Here is a 7,038-nt window from a genome sequence, read left to right as displayed (position 1 = left end):
ATAGCATAAGAAAAAAAACCTGCTAGGAAATGACCTCCTGATTGGCTGAAAATAGGGTCTTGTGCTCAGTCTTCACCCAACTGTCTTCTAAATGGCGTGTGATGGTGGAGAAAAAAAGAAACAAAGGAAGATGAGTTGTCAACATTGATACACACCCACTGGGACACGGCATCTGCACAAATGGGAAGAAAACCTCTTTGGGATGGAAAAAACAAGGCCTGATTGAAGCCAGGAAATTACACGTCCGCGAGGCTGAAGTCGAGTGGAAATGTCATGAGTTTGTGTGTGGGTGTGTGCATGTAATGACACATAAAAATGGCTGTCATGGAAAAACATCCCCAATGTTTCTGAAGGTGCAGATGTTAGAACCAGAGCAACCAAAGCAGGGGTCTTCCAACTTGGCCCTTTTATGGCTTGTGGACTTCAACTCCCAAGAATTCGTCAGCCAGGCACGCTGGCTGAGGAATTCTGGGAGTTGAAGTCCACAAGCCATAAAAGGGCCAGGTTGGAAGACCCCTGAAGCAAAGTAATGATTTTTTAATGAATGCAGGGATTTTTTCAGAGGGGAAAATGTTGGTGGAATTATACAGTCAGCAGGGGACTCACTGGTGGAATCAAAGAATCACTTGGAAAGCCGCCATGATTTCTTTATTGGATTTGGCAAGGGGAAAAAAAAGTTTTTACTCTCTGTGGTCAATAGTTTAGAAGCATCCCATTTCTTGTCCCATCTTTGCAATTGTGGACAACATCTTAAAAGGAAGTTGAGAAACAATACAATATTATGATATCTCATTCCCTTTTCTCTAGCAAGCCATTAGAGTGTGCATTTGATGCCAGGGTAAAGATATTGTATAAAGGGCTGGCCAATATACAACAGTAAGATACATGGGCAATTGATCAAAATCCACCTCAGCAGGAATCAGCATCTTCCTGATCTTGGCTGATCTGAGAAGCTAAACTGGTTGGTTCTGGTTAGTGTTTGGATAGGGAAACCACCTGGCAATTCCAAGGCTGTTGGCTAAACTAAGACATTTAGTTTAATATAAGCAAGGCTGTTCCTCAAATTCTATCAAGAAAATGGCTGGATTGGATGTTGGTCTTGATTTAAAGGTGTCTTTGCCTTTATCTTTTACCGGATGAAAATCTGGATAAGGAAACAAACCCCACATGGAAATTATGTGGAAGAGGTCATCTCTATCCAGCAATCTCAGCTGGGAGGACCTCAAGGGGGAGCAAGAATGAAGAAAGTACTGTTGCCCCATCACACCCCTAGTGATGGAGGTATGCCCCCATGCATGCTGCCCTTTTTTACGTGACATTGCATGATTATGCGAAGGGGGAGCAGGTCGAGGTGCAATGGTGTGATGCAGCCTTCAACATTTGGATGAAAACAGAACCTGTGGAAGCTCATGGCTCTACCCTACTAAATGCTGTGTAGCACTTCTAGTTAAAGAAGGGCAGATGTTCTTGTCTTGTCCAATTCAAAGCAGCACTAAAAAAAAAACTCCTGGTCAGCCACGACTTCTGCCTCATTCAGCAGGTGGCCCAGGAGATCTGGGTCTGCGAGAAGAAGACCATCAGCAAATGGCCTGGTGACATCCTGTCCTACAAGGAGCACCTGAAGTCCAAGGTGGTGGACAAAGAGCATCAGCTCACCAAGAGGATGCACAACGTTTGAGCCGCAGCGGCAGTGGCCGGCGGGGAGGCCCAGCCCCGCTTCTTCCTCTCGGACACGGGCACCGGCCTCCCCAAGGGAAGACAGGCAGGACCCCCGGCTGCACCAGGCCTCCCCTCGGCTTCTCCCCGTCTCTGCCACCCAAAGCCCCTGCAGCCGCCTAGCCCCAGCGGGGTAGCAAGAGCCGGCCCGGCTTCTTGCTTCAGATCCACAACTCCACTCCAACATCTAGAGCCTCGATTTGTTTTTAATAATTATTTATTAGTGTAATTGCATTCCTGCCTGAGAAGTATTGGCCAATAAAGAGAGGGGAGCTTCAAAAAAAGAACCTCCTAAGGAAAACTGATCAGTAATTGTCTAGGCACAGTCCAGTAAAGAAAAACCCTACCTTCTTGCAGACCACAAGCATCAGATACCACGTCATTGGAGTAGATTGACCAACTGGAGAATTAACCTCTTTTAGGCTCAGTGCAGTCCTGTCACTGCTTGGACAACCTGAAGGCCTTGGAAAATGTCGGTGGAAAATACTTAGCCCAGGTCTTAAGCCAGGCCTCCGTGACAGAAATCCCAAAAGGGTTTTCGACCCCAGAATGTGTGGGATGGTGGTGGTGGTGGTGGTAGGGGAAAGGATCACTCTCTTTTAGCAGGATCTGGGTGGTAATGAGGACAATTGGGCTTTCGTAGGGTAGCAGGCTTACATTTTAATGTGTCCGCTTGGTGAGAGCTGGTGGGATGATTAAATGGGGCTAGGATGAAAGTCTGCAATCTCCCTGCATACAAATAGGTTGGGTTTAGTAGGACAGCAGAAACAGTGATGGGGTAGGTTTGAAGGTACTACTGTGAGTGTGACTGAGAAGAAATGGATCCTCTCTTTCAGTAAATCACTTTTCCCCTGTAATTTGCTTTTCAATATTTTTACCCAACTGTGTTTACTCTCTTTCTCCTACCCTGTTTGCAGCAATTTTCTGTGGCTTAAGGAAATATTTGTGGATTGCTTGGGTGTGCTTTAACTGTCCCCAGCGGTATGTGTGTCCCTCGTCTAATAAGAGGAATAGAGGGAGATATGGTGGAAGGGGGGAGACAGATCTGGGAAAGGAGGCAGGACCTTTTAAATTTTGGTGGTTTGCTTCTCCATAAAGGTAAAGGTTCCCCCGCACACGTGTGCTAGTTGTTTCTGACTCTAGGGGCTGGTGCTCATCTCTGTTTCAAAGCCGAAGAGCCAGCGCTTGTCCGAGGACGTCTCTGTGGTCATGTGGGCGGCATGACTAGACGCCAAAGGCACATGGAATGCTGTTACCTTCCCACCGTGGTGGTCCCTATTTTTCTACTTGCATTTTTACATGCTTTCGAACTGCTAGGTTGGCAGAAGCTGGGACGAGAAACAGGCCCTCACTCTGATACACGGCACTCGGGATTCGACCCGCCAAACTGCTGACCATCTGATTGACAAGCTCAGCATCCTAACCCACTGGGCCACTGTGTCCCTTTTGCTTCTCCATAGAACAAGATAATTTAGAGGACTAGATCAAGTTACCCAAAATTTACAGTCTGGGGGACATCTTGAATTGACAATCACAAAATATTGTTCTTAAGGAGGATCTTTTCTTAGCGGTGTAGCTAGTAAGTCAACTGCATGTCCTGATAACCTCAAGATTATTGCAATTATCCTCTTTGTAGAAGGCCCTCCCAAAGTTCAATTTAATCTTTGTGTTGGTTGAATTTCACTTGTTCCTGATTTCCTTTGAAGCCCACTTTAAGGTGCTCACAATAGTGTGGAAAGTTTAGGATCAAGTTCATTGCACTTACTGCCAGCTCCATTGCAATCTGTCCTGTATTCTTAGATAATCAGGCAGGTACGTTTTACAGACCTCACCAAGGATATTTCTGATATCACTTAATTCTGTCTTCCCTGGATAGCTGTATGGTTGTTGTCATCATTGTATTTCTGTAAATTACCATAAATCATTAATGGAGTGAGCTGCATACAAATTCTCTAAACAAATCAATCAATAGAGTTTTTTTCAGCATTAATTATTTGACAATGTGGATATACATATCTTATTGACATGCTGCTTTTATAGTGTTACAGAATGTCAGAGTCTCCGTATTTGACCCTTCACATATTTAGAGATACCTAAAGATGTTTTTCTCAGCTCCAATTAGTGATACATTAGTTCCCTTTAACTGGATTTAAAATGCTTTTCAGTTTATTTTCATTTTATTGGGTTATATTTATGCAAAGCACTGAAATACAAACCGAGAGTGATATAAATAATGAAGTTATTATTGACACATGTGCTTTAATGATTTCATTATTGATTAGTCTGCTTTATATTTTTTTTAAAAGTATTTGGTTGCCTTGAGTCCATTATGTAGCTGTTTGGACTTTTTGGCACAACACAGCTCTGGATTATATATTATTTTTGAAATAAGCTCAGATATTAACCAGAGATAGTAAAATTTCAGGTAATAATAAAAAGAATAAGATCCTCCAGATGGCAGAGGTATTCTCTGTGTTCTGTTAACTTAAGAAAAGACAAGATAGCCAGGTCTGTCTAAAGAAAACCTCATCCTTTTTAAAATATGTGCAAATTTTTGATAGCATTGCAAATACTTTTGATGTGTTTGTGTGTGTGAGAGAGAGAGAAAGAGAGAGAGAGAGAAAGAGAGAGGAATTATTATACTTTAGAGATAGACACATTCAGTGTTGTTCACATTTCTCTACAGTCAGGAAGCATTTCTATTTTCCCAAGAGAGATGAAATATTTCCCTTCGACAATATATTCTCTAGTGGAATTCAAACTTTGATTTCATATAGATTAAAAATAATGTGCAATTTCTAAGTTAATCTTCATCTTATTGCAGAAATGGAACTGTAACTTGGCCAAGTGTTTTGTTGATTGTTTGGCAAGATCTCTGAATTTTGGTGTGAGCTGCCAAGTTGCACCTAGATGCAGCACTTTCCACATTTCCAGAAATATCTGCCGCAACTCTAGTGAGAAATAATAATTAATAATAATAATGAAGTTGGAAGGGACCTTGGAGGTCATCTAGTCCAACCCCCTGCTTGGGCAGGAAACCCTATACCATTTCAGACAAATGGCTGCCCAGTCTCTTCTTAAAAACCTCCAGTGTTGAAGCATTCACAACTTCTGGAGGCAGGTTGTTCCACTGGTTAATTGTTCTAACTGTCAGGAAGTTTCTCCTTAGTTCTAGGTTGCTTCTCTCCTTGATTAGTTTCCATCTGTTGCTTCTTGTTCTCCTTTTGGGCGCTTTGGAGAATAGCCTGAGTCCTTCTTCCTTGTGGCAGCCCCTGAGATATTGGAACACTGCTATCACATCCCTCCTCATCCTTCTCTTCATTAAACTAGACATACCCAATTCCAGCAACCGTTCCCTATATGTTTTAGCCTCCAGACCTCTAATCATCTTGTTGCTCTTCTCTGCACTCTTTCTAGAGTCTCAACATTTTTTACATCGTGGTGACCAAAACTGGATGCAGTATTCCAAGTGTGGCCTTACCAAGGCATTGTAAAGTGGTATTAATACTTCATGTGATCTTGATTCTATCCCTGTTAATGCAGCCTAGCACTGTGTTGGCTTTTTTGGCAGCTGCAGCACACTGCTGGCTCATATTTAAGTGATTGTCCACTAGGACTCTGAGATCCCTCTCACAGTTACTATTATTGAGCCAGGTACCACCTATACTGTACCTGTGCATTTGGGTTTTCTTGCCTAAATATAGAACCTTACTTTTTCACCATTGAATTACTCTGAGTAATTTAGTTAAAAGGGATGGGACATATCAGAGTGGGAAGGACTGGCAACACCCAGTTTTTATCATGGATCCAACTCCACTGTCCTTGGGACCTATCTGCCATCCCATACAATCCCCAACAATCTTCCACGGGGAGAGGAAGTTGTGAATGCTTCAACACTGCAAGTTTTTAAGAAGAGACTGAGCAACCATTTGTCTGAAATGGTTTCCTGCCTGAGCAGGGGGTTGGACTAGAAGACCTCCAAGGTCCCTTCCAACTCAATTATTATTATTAAAGCAAAAGAGATTGCTTTAATAAGAAATTGAATTAAGCTGAAAATCCAGTTGCCTTTGTAAAAGGAAATGAGAAGGGGTATTTTTTCCCTCTCTTCATTTTGGCTTTGAGTAAACAACAGCTTTTCACCATAGGTAGCTGTAACCCAGGCTCAACATTATCCTGCTCCACAGTTATGTATATTCTCTATCATGTTGCTTTTGTGCTGATTCCATTAACAAAACTCTGAGCAGCTCACAGTGGTAACATAATACACATGAATCATTTTGATCATATTTAGTAAATAATAGCATAATTAAATCATAATCACATGAATGGACTGATGTAGTTTACATGATTTCTTCTAAAAGGAAACAACAGGAAGAGGAATAGTAATGTAAAATAGCTTTCTGGTTGATCAGATGCTCATTGTGAAGATAAAATTTGCTCCAGAAATTGTTTGCATTGTGTGAATGAGATGCTGCTATTTAAACACTGGAAGACTCAATCAAAGTGACTACCCAATAGTTCACAGTCCATTTACAATAACATTATGTATTAACAATTGAAATGGGATTTTGTATTGTTTATTGGCAGGTTTGTTTAAAATTCCTAACACAGATGTGTTGGCTGTAAGCCGAAAATTGGAAATATACATATTTAATTTAGTGGCCCTGGGTCATTGCTTTATTTTAGCAGGGACAGTCAAATTAATACGCTCAAAAATCTATGCATCCTTTTCGGATGCATGAAAGTAGTGTTTTTATTATGTCTGAAAATAATTGGAGTTTTTAAACTAAAATTTGATTCAACTTCTGTTAAGGATGAGTAAGCTATTAAGGATTCCCTATTTAACAAGTGCTTGTAATGGTATGTGGGAAAGGCCTTGGGAGATGGGGCGAAGAGATGCTGCCTAAGGCAGCGGTCCCCAACCTTTTGGGCACCAGGGACCGGTTACGTGGAGAGAGGTTTTTCCACAGACTGGAGGATATGTTGTTTTGTGTGCTGCCTGCATCCCACAGATGGGGCTTTGCTTGTTTGTGTGGACCAGTTGTTGGCATGCCGCAGCCTGGTACCAGTCCATGTGCCGGGGGTTGGGGACCCCTGGCCTAGGGTATGGTCAGAGAAGAGACAGCGTAGCTGTATAGAACAAGAGGAGCAGGAGGGACCCTACCTAATTTCTTGGGTGAGGCAGGAGAACTTACTTTCAGACTTGTAAAATCCTACCAACGTAACTTACGATAAAGTAGAATTAGCTTCCTTGGTCCTGTTTCCTGTTTGGTCTCCCTGTAAGGTTGACAACGGCTATATTTTGGCTGCTTCTTTATTTGT

Source organism: Vipera ursinii (assembly GCF_947247035.1).
Source record: "Vipera ursinii genome assembly, chromosome: 1".
NCBI lineage: Eukaryota > Metazoa > Chordata > Lepidosauria > Squamata > Viperidae > Vipera > Vipera ursinii.
This window is presented reverse-complemented; position numbering follows the sequence as displayed.